Source organism: Camelina sativa, chromosome 11 (assembly GCF_030686135.1).
Source record: "Camelina sativa cultivar CO46 ecotype springtype chromosome 11, ASM3068613v1".
Taxonomy (NCBI): Eukaryota; Viridiplantae; Streptophyta; class Magnoliopsida; order Brassicales; family Brassicaceae; genus Camelina; species Camelina sativa.
The window spans coordinates 40211388-40224321 of NC_141890.1; the positions used below are offsets into that span (position 1 = coordinate 40211388).

General features: G+C 35.2%; 2 long non-coding RNA genes across 7 annotated transcripts; both read right to left on the reverse strand.

Annotated features, from left to right (window-relative positions):
• Positions 1 to 83: 83 nt before the first annotated feature.
• Positions 84 to 945, reverse strand: LOC147935201 (uncharacterized). The gene is made up of 2 exons (XR_015571070.1): positions 710 to 945; positions 84 to 299 (listed from the first exon to the last, which is right to left on the reverse strand). It is a non-coding gene; the product is annotated as an uncharacterized LOC147935201 (long non-coding RNA).
• Positions 946 to 4347: 3402 nt separating this feature from the next.
• Positions 4348 to 6553, reverse strand: LOC147935202 (uncharacterized). Of its 6 annotated transcripts, none has more exons than XR_015571071.1 (5): positions 5492 to 6553; positions 5336 to 5379; positions 5063 to 5208; positions 4789 to 4954; positions 4348 to 4709 (listed from the first exon to the last, which is right to left on the reverse strand). It is a non-coding gene; the product is annotated as an uncharacterized LOC147935202 (long non-coding RNA). The 6 variants fall into 6 exon arrangements; XR_015571072.1 differs by having other exon boundaries at positions 5336 to 5429; positions 5634 to 6470; XR_015571075.1 differs by having other exon boundaries at positions 4348 to 4761; positions 4874 to 4954; positions 5492 to 6450.
• Positions 6554 to 12934: the final 6381 nt, after the last annotated feature.

Below are 12934 nucleotides of genomic sequence, written 5' to 3' on the forward strand. Positions count from 1 at the left end.
TGCTCATCGTGTGAAACATCAAACTATGTATGAGAAAACCACATTCACATTTTATTTTGTTTCATATAAGACAATGAAAAAACAATGAAAAAACCAACCACTTATTTATTAAAAATTATGATCATCAAACTGGAACACAAATACATATATATTTTTTTTTCTCAAAACACAAAGCTCACATACATGTATAAAACCATATATATGATCTATGCACTTTGTTCATGGGCCGTGTGCTCTGCGCGATTTCGAAGGAGGTACATAAAAACGAGGGGTAGGAGGAGGTGGCGACTTTATTATACCTGCTCACAATATTGAAGAGATTGTTTCATTAGTTTTTCTTTCCAATAATATTTAACATATAACTATAAAAAACATAAATGATTAGGTCATGCATTCTATCATCTCGGGATTCGAGATAAATGGAACAGTTGCAAACAGTACTGATTGCAAGTGATTTACAAATCATCATGTATAAATAAATTGTTTTCAGCTAGATCTTAAATTTATTTTCTACTTATTAACAACTAACAAATAAAGTAGCCTACGTATATAACCTCTGAACGTACTGACATATTACATAAATCTATTTGTAAGTATCAAACATGATATATGATATGAAATTTAGAAAATATATATATGCAACTTTTTAATTAGAAGAACAAGAAAGAGAAAAGAAAAAAGAAAACATGCAAACGAGTGTAAAACTAACGTTGGTAGCGTCTGGCCTCTGTAAATCCAACTTGAGAGGAGATACATAAAAGCAGAAGAAGCACAGAAAAAATAAGAGAAACTAAATGTGATTTCTTTGTAGCCATTTATGTTCCACTTTATCACATTACCATAACAAAAGACTATCTCACGAGTCACGATATATATAGAAGTAAAGAAAGCATCAATACACATCAAATACTTTTCCACTAAACCGTACTTTTACATCAGTTCTCCGAAATTTCTTCGAAAATGGTTATTCCTTTAACTTTGTTTTTTTGTTAAAAAGTATTCAATTATAAAAATATAATGCTTAGTGGACTATTTCCGGAGTAGGCCCATACAGAAACCTAAGAGAGTCCAACTCGTTTACATCAAACCGGATTAAACCGTTGGAAAACAAAACCGGCCGGATTACAACAACCGGATTAAACCGACACTATGTGAAACCCTAATCTACAAACGAAGAACTCGTTTTGCAGCCGCCGTCTATAATTGCGGATACTCGACCGGAACAGGTCCTCCGGCGAGCCTGGACGACGGTAACCGAACGAAGATGGTGATCCAAGATCCGTTTGCCATCCCGCCACCGTAGAACCGTTTTGAGAAGGAGGAAGAGATCCGATCTGTCCTTTGTCGTGGAGGATCCATGCTCTGTCGTGAGAGATAGAGAGGCAGCAGGGAGTAGATAAGAGGACCGTCGACGGTGGCTTAGCTTCACCAGATCGGAGATTACCTCTCCTATCATAACCGATCCGGTGAAACCTCCAGAGTCTCCGATCTCCAAATCTATCTACCCTCTTCTCTTGTTCTTCGCCGTGGATCTCCCTCTTCCGCTCCGCGTAGCATACACCTCCAGTAGAGCTCTTTACCGTCAGCATCTCGCAGATGCTTCTCCTCTCCACCGCTCCCTTGATTTTGTCCAACAGCTTCGCCGGGATGATGCAACAAGTCGCGAGTGAAGAACCATGGACCGGAGGGTCCTCACCGCCACCGGAATTGACGGAGAACCCGACGTCGGCACACAAGATTGTGATCAGAAGAAGTTGGCTTCCGCGTGGGATTTAACTTTGTTTCCATACGAAGACTCATAATAAAGATATTTTGGTGTAAGTCAATTACGCAAGAAAATAATTATTGATTGTCGGTCACTCATCTAATCTTATCATTTCAACCCCACCCCTCTATTTTATTGTAACTAAACAACTAAAACAGTGATTGGTTCAGATTTCTAATTAATTGAAATGGTATTGGCCCCATATAATCATAAAACAATATAATGAAGCTTAGATTAAAAAGACTCTCACGCATTTTCTCGAGCACTTTGTTTACTATTAGTTTACAGTTAAAATCTAACAATTAAAATTTAAACAATTCATCAAACAGTATAACGATGGGACAAAAACAATGAGTATTGATTTTGCAAGTACGAAGACAAAATGCAGAATTTTCTGTAACATACTTTGGCAACTCAAAATTCAACCCAAACAATCAATCCTTGACTTGATCAGTATTTGTTTCAAATTCGTTTTCTAAATAGAAAACCCCCAAATCTGGCATTTAGAATCTTAATCGTGATACTTAGGGTTAGAGGGCAGCTCAAGTTGGTTTTCTGAGAGGTCTGGTCGGTTTACTTAGAGAGTCAAGTCGGTCGTGTTTGATAGGTTTAATTGTTTTGGTTTTGGTTTTTGTTCAATCTATTTAAATTACAATATATATAAACCTTAATTATCAAAATCTATTAATGAATGACTGAAAAGAAGTACACAACATAATATGAAGTTTTTTGGGTATGTCACTATGCATTATTCGTCTTTTTAGGTGTTGTTGGTGTAGTTAAAATGACATTTGGGTAGTTTGTATGTGTTAGAATCATGTATATTAACATTTTCAAAATATATTTTCAAGAGAATCGTTTATTTTCTAAGATATTATATAAACTACAGTACTATTGATTTAAATAATAGATTAGGAAGTTTATCAAATGTAAATATAGAATATGAAAATACTTATATAAAGTACATGTATCGAAACAATATCTTCAATTAATTCTCAACTATCTTCATAACCAAACACAATTAAAAGATTTTGTTTGAAATATAAAAGAATATATTTTAATTAAAATTACGATTTTCCTATCATCTTTGTTTGATTTATTTAGTTTACTTGCTTTAAATCATCATAAAATACATAAAACTAATGTAACTATATTTTTTTGCATTTTTCGTTATTTGGATTTTGAAAAACGTGCATGTTGTACTTAAGAAAAGAAGAAAAATTGTGTTTGGATATATAGCGGGATGGGTTTGGGTATAAATATAAATTGAAAATTATATCATTAATTGTTAGTAAATCATCAGTTCATTATTTTGTTAATACCATCGACATCAGAATATTAGGCATAATTAACTGAGTTTATTAAATTACGATTATGTAAAATAAATAAACAGTACTACAATATACCACATGTTATATTCTGAATTTAACAATTTAAACCGGTAAACCTTAATAATATATAGATATAAGGGATATATATTTAAAATTTACAAAACGTTAGTCATATATATAGTTAATTTACTAAAAAAATTCTGTTTTTATTTTATTTTTAAAAAATAGTTCCATGGGTTAAAATTTAGTAATTTTATATTTTTAAAATTTGTGTGAATTTTGTCGAAATGACACTCTTTATTAAAAAAAAAGTATTATATTTGTTACATGTTTTCATATTCTGTTTCTCCAGAAAAAAAATAGACATGTTTTCATAGTCATTGCAATAAATTAAATTGTCTTAAACGAGTAACTAGTTTTTAATTAGGAATGAAGAAGATCGAGAAAGAATTGAGGAGAGGTACATGTAAGGTCAGAAAATCTAACCTGAAATGGACTGTCCTGTCAATGTTTCGAAATAGAGTTTGAAAATAATTAAGTTAAATAACATGTGGACATGAAAAAATGAATCATGATGCAATTTATGTGTGAAGTTCGTTCCATTGTCCATATTAATGAGTTTCAAATTTCTTTTTTCATTTTTTATTTGAAACTCATTAATATGTCTATGCTTCACTCTCAAGAATGCCCTCTCCTACACTTTTTCTTGTGCTTCTCTTATTACGGCAAGGTAGAAAATAAATATACAAATTCTGATATTATATTCTACGAATATGAAAGAAAGCTAATGAATAATGACGAATATATAACACTCCAAGGCTACTTTATTGGTTCTTTGCCTCAGACTTGAGTGGCATGGAAAATGCCTTGATACTATTATGGTGTATGTCAGATGTCACTAGTCTAATACTAAGATGATGTCACTGTCACAATATGTAATCTTCTTTCCTCTTAGATATTAGTTTTTTTTTCTTGAAATCATCTTATCCAATATAATGAATCATTGGTTACGAGTTAAGTTCTCTCTTTCTTTATCGACCTCAAGTTAAATTCTCTCTTTCTTTCTCGACCTCAAGTTAAGTTCTTCGACCATCTCCACTCCAGAACTTCTCTTAAGTTACTCACAATTAATCTATCATATAATTAATTAATCAAAGCAACTCATTTAGAATTTTAAACAAAATCATGCTTCCACTAGAGAACCCAAAAAAAATTGCTCAATCATTAAAATATTAATTTTTTATACAATTATTTATTAGTTATCAAATTTTAATAATCTAAAATAACAAAACAATTATTTAAATTATTTATATTACATTGAAAAAAAGCAAAAGCTTGATTAATCAAAAACAGGCTTCAACAAGAAGAACACAACATAAAAAAAAAAGAGATGAAATGTTTCTCTCTATGTAGTAATTACTTCATTCCTGTTCAAAGTGGACATGTTGTAAAACAAAAGCAATGTGATTTCAATAAAAAATAGCTTCACTTCAACGATTGTAAAGCAGAAGAGGTAGTGGCAAGACTAGACAAAAGACCAACAAGAAGTGCATTGTTGTTTGGTTTGGTTGAGTTGAACCATTTGAATCCATCTAAGCACCCTCTTGTTGCATCTGCGGGGAATCGAAGCTCCTCTATGATGCTGAGTCAAAGAGGCTTTATGTTCTATGCAATAATAAAATTAGAGATTACCGTTTGTTCTACTAGTTGTAGCTGTTGGAGACTTTGGTAGAAACATATGAACTCAGACATATACAGCAGTCCTACACCGTCATACCTGCCCTTCTAGCTACATTGTGTGCTACATAATGCGCTCCATATGGCTCCAACTCTCTCTCACGACCTCATCTTCAATATACTTGAATCATATGTAGAAAAAAAGAGAATCATCTTAGCTTCTATCCTGAAGCACTTTCATTCAACTTGTAGTGAATCTCACTAACAGTTTATACCATTGTAGACTCACCACAATAACCTGTTTAAACAACTGAAACTAGAACAGAACCCCTGCTCAACCATCTTGTTAAAAATAGAACACACTAGCAGCTTGAAAACTCACTACTAGCACCATCAAGCAGTCGTACACAAACTCCTAAAGGTACCTCAACAATGCTAAGACCAAGAACTTAATGTGAGAATGTGAGCTTCAGCGAGATATGGTATAGGCTGATAAATTATACTCTTAAATATATCCCTTGGCATCTAATGTTCAAAAGATAAGGTAGATCCAGTGAATTACCTGTAACATACTAAGAGGCGGTGGCAAAAGCCTCCCACCAGCACCTGTTTGACCAAATGAAGGCAGAAAAAGAAACCTCCCAAGCGAATAAGCCCTTGCAAAATAATAATAAACCTTGTATTACACATTCTTGCATTGGTGAGAGTTTGAATAAACCTTGCTGGATTGCCTCCCCAAAGTTCCCAGATGAGATTCTTCGACCAGTGAACCTTCCATTAGGATTGAATGTTGCCCAATGATGCACTCGGGTTCGATAGTGCATGATCTTAAAAGACTGTTTGCACCAACTGTCACATACCTATCGATCAATGTCTCTGCTGGCAATCCTAACTCATCATGGATCTCCTGCAAACCTGCAAGAACAAAAAACAGAACCTGCAGTTTAAAAAATGAAATCCTGCAGTTTCTATGATCCCATTCGGTTAGTTAAAAACTCAATCTTCTTCTCTATCTCCTCTATCTCATATAAGATCACCCTCGGCTCTTTCCACACAACCTTGAATGCATCTCTATGAATCAGCTCGTCCTAACTCCAAACCAAGAACTCTCATTTCTCTAGCAATCTCTTTCTTAACATCATCTTTACTAAAACCCATCTTCATAAACTCATCAAGCAATGAATTAAGTCTAGTCTCAGTACCAATCCCTAAAATCTCAGGAAAAACGTGAAAGAACCTCTCAATGTTATCTCAAGCAATGTCGATTCCAACTAAAAACTCAATCTTCCTGAGAATCTCAACCTCGTAACTCGTTCACTAAAATAACACCAGGGAATGAACTTAAAATCCTACTCACAGTACTATCACAAAACCCTAAACCTTTTTAAAACTTATCTGGACCAATCCCAATCCTACTAGAATGTTCAAGGACGCTCCATCGAGATGTATAAACCCTAGAGAGAGAGAGACAGAGAGATGTTTCCGGTAAAACGGATCAACCACGATCACTAGATACAAATTCTGGTTTCATACACCAATAACCCACGACTTTTAGGCCGGGAAAATCAAAGGATTTGAGGTGAATCGATTGATTTTTTCGGTTTCCAGATGAATCGGCTTCGTTTCGGATCGAGAGAGAAGAGAGAGAGAAGAGAGAGGATCGCGAAAGAAAGAAAGAAAAATGGAAAAAAAAATACATTTTATATTTATACATCTACGTATCATAATATGCCACGTAGCGTTTCTCAGGGGTTGCTCAATTGCTTCCCAAAGCAACCATACTCTCCTTCTTAGACTTTGAAATGAGTTTTTTATTGGAAAATTGGGGTTGAATAGTGAGAGTAACTCTAAGAGTACTCTCAAGTGGAAATGCTCTTAAAAGTGAATTTTTTTTCATTAATTAGCACAAGTAATAGATCTCCATAACCGGTCCATACACATGTCCAAGTCCACAAGGCCCATTGGCCCTCTTCTCTTATTCTAAGTCAGTTTAGGAATCCCATTTTACTTAGGGCTTTATCCTTTGCTATATAATGTACTATTCGATTGAATCATTAATAATACGAGAGAATACATCCTTCGAGTATCTCTACTTTCACAATAATCGTAACATTGAAATGATTTGATTTCCTTTGGCTAAATTTGAAGGCACCAAATAGTAAATACTCTATCCATAGGCCGTCGTCATGCTTAATCTTGATTTTGCGGTTCCGAATCTTCAAAAATATAATTACTATTAGCATTTACATAAAAAAATAGAGAAATGTGAAGTGACTTTAGTGCATTGGCCAATGGTAAGTCCTTAATGTACAAGGCACCATTACACCCGGGATCGAGTTCCGTTCCCTACGAATGTAGGGATTTGGCTAATGGGCCGGCCAGTTGTGGCCCAATGGTTGACAAAAAAAAAATAGAGAAAGCATTCTGCGATGTGTGAAAAAAATAGAGAAATAATGTTAAAGACTGTGATCGTAAGAACACGAGCTCATCTTGTGTCTGACTTAACTGCGATGTGTTGTTGCAGGCTATTAAATTACAAATATGATTTACGTGGATTGGCTGATTGGTTATATAATTTTGATCAGCGGCTTATGTTTTTTTTCGACTTAATATCCCAACGCCATTTTAAGAGAAGCATTCAGATCACTAAACCTGCTAACAACATTGTTGTAAACGTTTAAGTTGATATTGTTAACTGTGGGTTGAGAACAAGGAAATATAACTGAACAAGGAAAAACAAGAAGAAGACATCAACTCTACTAATTGGTCCCATATTTTGTTCAAATCCAAGGTAGTGTCTTTACCGTCTGTTGAATCATAAATATTGAAAGAAATCGTATTAATATGCCATACCAGTACAAATTCAAATCTCGACCTTATCCACAATATTAAAAAGTTAAAATACAATTTCATAAAATGTCCATCGTGGTTCTAAATATCAGATATATTAAAGGTTATATTATAACCATGGTACCAATAATAATAGAGAGTTGATATTTCAAACGGAAAGAAGACAATATGATATTTTTTGTGTGGCTAAAACTTAGTTTGATATATGTATTGTTATTTAATAAAGATCGGAAGTTTCTCATTTAAAAGAAGGAAACAGTGTAAAGAGTATCAAGATTCAAGACTGCAGTGCAGGTTCATGAACAAAATAAGAGAGAAACATGAACATTCAATTGAATTGACGGGTGGTTAAAGTACGTGGAATCTTTCATTTTTTGTAGTAAAAGTAAACAAAAAGAGTAAAATAAAATTTACCTATACTAAAGATGTCGTCATAAAACCCCTCAATTATATATATATCTACAAGATTAGGTCAATGTAAATTAGTATATAAAAAAATGAGAAACTTTAAGTAGATTTTCAAATGTTACTTTTATATTTATTTGATTTTTGTATTAAAAAATTGAATTTAGTGCTCACCCACTTCAACTCAAGTTGCCATATGAAACATAGACAGAACCAACCATATGAGAGAGTTTGTATAATATTGACGACAAATAGCTTATCTCAAGTAGTTTACAAATCCAAAGCTATTACAGGCCATAAATCATCTATATTGTTACTTTGCAATATGATTTCTATTTATCTACCATCTTTCTACAATATGACGAAATTTTCAATTTATATCATTATTCCATTTTGATTATATTATTCAATAAAAGTAATGAAATTTTTTATTCAATTTGAATAATATAATCAAACCTAATGAGAATATATTATGCTTTATTTGGTTTTCTGAAACGACCCGACCCTTTTTCTTTTATAATAATAAATAATAATTAATAACTATAACTAGTGGTCTCATACCCACTAGCCACCTATCCAAAATCACAACCAACAGCGGAAATAACAATACCAATAAATATCTAATAATAAAATAACCAATAATAATCCATAACAACAATCCAATAATCAATCATCAGGAAACATGAAACCGGCAACCTAGCAATGTTTCTAATGACCCAACTCTAGCAACCTAGCAATGCCAGACAACATCCAATCGAGTCCCTAGAAAATCCTCCTCTTCATTGCCTTGATTCCACGATCACACTTTGCCTTTACCTGCACCACAAACACAAATTGCAATGCATGAGTATTTTATAAACACTCAGTAAGGCAATCCTCCCATCTACTGGGCTATACACACAAGCAATAGAGACATCTCTAACCATCAACCAACAATCAACAAACGACAAATAACAACCAGGACTCTGCATCGACCGGCACCAACATGCATCGACCGACACCACATGGGAATGCATCGACCGACACCACATGGGAATGCATCGACCGACACAAGGGATGCATCGACCGATGCAAGTTACACATGCATCTACCGACATTCGCACTGCATCGACCGATGCAACATGCCGAGCATCGTGTTCCTCGAAGCTTCTCGCCGGATCTTTGTTCCTGCAACCACAAAACTTGATCCCAAGCCACAAAAAAGCTTCCTAACATCCCAAATAACCATCTAACAAGCCTAACAACACATAAACAAGCAGATCAGAGAAGCTCTAGCTTAGATAAGTCATGGTCCTGCACTTATCTTTGCCAAGACGAATGTGAACCTTAAACCAACAAGAAAACACCTCTAGGAAGCTCCTACAACGATCCCAACTACAGATCTCTACATGAACAACTTCCAATCTCCAGAAATCACCAAGAACACTCAAGAACACTTAGGAAACTTTTCTCTCTTTCTTTTTCTCTCAAAAACGGCCAAAGTCGACTAATGAGACAAAAGAATCGACTTAAGGGTTTTTCTCTTCCCTTTACCCAAAACGCAGCGTTTCACTTAAGTCAAAACGCAGAAAACTGAACCAGCATCGATCAATGCACCTTCTGCATCGACCGATGCAATCCCCCAAACTGGGATTTCGGTTCGCGGGTGTTACATTTTCAAAGAATTTTAACATATGATAATATAATTAATTATTTATAAAATGATGTATCTGAATCGAGTATAAACATTGTATATAGCTTTTCATTGCAAGGTAGAATCAAATGAATTTAATATTTTTATTGTGTAATTAAAATAAAATAAATAACTATTTTCAAAAACACAATAGGGAGAAAATAGTTTTTAAGTGAGGAAGGAAAAAATAAAATTTCTTTTAATATGGAAATTATTTTTCTGCATTCAAACAAGCCTACAAACAACCCGTCTTTTCTTCTTCCAATTGTTGGGTGTCTTACTCGACTTGTTCTTTCTAGGCAAGTGTCCCTTACAAACAAGCCTCAGAAAAGCATGTTCAAGAAACCGTAGGACCATTCCTAAAGAGAAATTTCCACCAAAAAAAAAAAAACTCTGAAACAGATTGTCTCATACAAGCAAGCTAATATGTGCACACTACTTTGTTCTTTGCATCTTGATGTTGATGTTATAGAATTTGATTGTGGTTACGAACTCAAGAGAACTTAAAGTATTAACTCACTTTTATTAGTTTAAGAAAATTCCTCAAAACTTAAACTCTCAAAACTCTCTTTCACAAAAACACCACATAATTGTGTTATGCCTCAACACATATATATAGTAACACACCAAGCCTAATCCTACTAGGAAACCCCATAAGTTTAGATAACTCCTAACTTATTTTGATCTTTATTTCTTTAGAATCATAACTCTAATATGATTAGTATAACTTATTTCTCAAGTTAACTTCAAACTTAAACCAACATTCTCCCTCCTAAGCTTGAAGTTATCTCCAGCCAAGTCCTTCACTCCAATCAGCTCCCTCATCTCCTTAAACTTGATCCTTCCAAGAACTTTTGTCAAAATATCTGCCTTTTGTTCTTCACCTGGTACATGCTCAACCTCCACAAATCCTCTCTCCAACATTCTCTAATAAAGTGATATCTAGTGTGAATGTGCTTACTTCGCCCATGAAAAACTGGGTTTTTGGTTAAAGCAATGGCAAATTGGTTATCTATTCGAATAACCACCTTCCCACAAGGTAACTCGGTGATCTCTCTAAGCAAGTCTTGGAGCCAAATCACCTGCCTCGCAGCCTCAGTACCAGCCATGAACTCGGCTTCACACGAAGATAACGCGCCGTGTCTTGTTTCTGCGAGCACCAGGTGATCAGACTCCCTCCCAAGTAGAACACATGACCAGTCATACTCTTACCATCATCAGGATCTACGTTGTGACTGCTGTCACTGTAACCCACTAACCCAATTGTTGGAGAGACTGATCTTGCAAATGTGAGTCTGAAATGTGTTGTTCCTCGAAGGTACCTCAAGCATTGCTTCAACGCCGCTCCATGTGACTCATTAGGATCCTGCATATACCGACTTAAAACACCCACACAATATGATAAATTTGGTCTTGTGTGAAGTAAATATCTCAAACATCCAATACTCCTCCTATATTTAGTTGCATCTATATCCTTCTCTTTCGAAGACTTTGACAGATTCAAGCCCTCATCCATTGGCGTGTGAACCATATTACAGTCTTTCAAACCTGTTTCCTCTAATATTTTCAATGCATAGCGACCTTGATTTAGTGTAATTCCATCCTTATGTTGACATACCTCTATTCCAAGGTAGTAGGTCAGTTTCCCGAGATCGCTCATCTCAAACTTGGACGCCATCTCCTTTTTAAAGTTATCAATAGCTTTTATGTCCGTTCCTGACACGAACAGGTCATCAACATACACTGCAACAACAATAAAACCTTGATGTATCTTTCTTCGATAAACTGACGGTTCCTTGGAGCATCTCTTGAACTGCAGACCCTTGAGTATTTGATCTAACTTATCATTCCAAGCCCTTGGTGCTTGTTTTAATCCGTATAAAGCTTTATGCAACTTGTAGACCTTGTCCTTGGATCATTTTACCTCAAAACCCTCCGGTTGAGTGACAAAAACAGTTTCTTTCAGATCTCCATGAAGGAACGCTGTTTTCACGTCAAGATGGTGTATCTCCCATCCATTCGTCGCCGCAAGACTGATTAGAAGTCGAATTGTTTCGATTCGAGCAACCGGAGCAAACACCTCTTCATAATCGATCCCATATTTCTGCACATATCCCTTAGCTACAAACCTAGCTTTGTATTTATTTATGCTACCATCAGTGTTCCTCTTAAGTTTAAATACCCACTTCAATCCTTTTGGCTTTATTCCAAGTGGAAGATCAACAAGACTCCAAGTATGATTATTAACACTAGAATGAATCTCTTCCTCACATGCCTTCATCCATCTTTCTGATTCCTTTGCTTCATAAAAATCTCTAGGTTCATTGTTTATACACATCAGCAAACGCTCTCCTTCTTCCTCGGCAAACAGGGCATAATTTTCAAGATGATTTGGTAGAACATAGTTCTCAAGATGTGTCGGTTTCTTCCTTTGTATTGTGGTTCTCCTAAGTGCCAATGGTTGATCTGTGGTATCCTCGACAACGTTATCATGATCTTCACTTTCTTCTTCATCATCAAACTGATCGTGATCATCAGATTCTAATCCGTTGTTTTCAGTGGTATTACTTCCTTGCTCTGTTTCGTACTCTGTTTCTTGAATACCATGGTTACCATATATTCCTACATTGATCCTGAAGCTTCCAATCTCACCCTGTTCTGAATGTTTCTTATCCCAGTCCCAACTCCTTGTTTCATCAAAAATAACATCACGATTAACCACAACCTTTCGAGTTTTAGGATCAAACAAGCGATATGCTTTTGATCCTGGTTCTGTACCCAAGTGTACAAACATTCGTGATCTGTCATCGAGTTTTTTCAAGTGAGGTTGCTCCATCTTTGCAAATCCTATGCAACCAAATACTCGCAGATGACTGAGATTAGGTCTCCTTCCTCGAACAACTTCATATGGGGTTTTAACATTAAGTGACCTTGTAGCAACCCTGTTCAAGAGATATGTGGCGTGGCGTACTGCTTCTCCCTATAAGTAATTTGGAACAGACATATGTTTCAAAATACTTCTAGTCATCTCCATTAATGTTCTATTGCGCCTCTCAACAACACCGTTTTGCTGAGGAGTGTATGGAGCAGTAAGTTGCCTCTTAATACCTGAATCACTGCAGAAAGAATTAAAGACCTCTGATACAAACTCTCCTCTTCTGTCCTTTCTGAAAATTTGAATGTGCTCTCCTGTTTCTTGCTCCACTACAGCTTTAAACTTCTTGAATTTGTTAA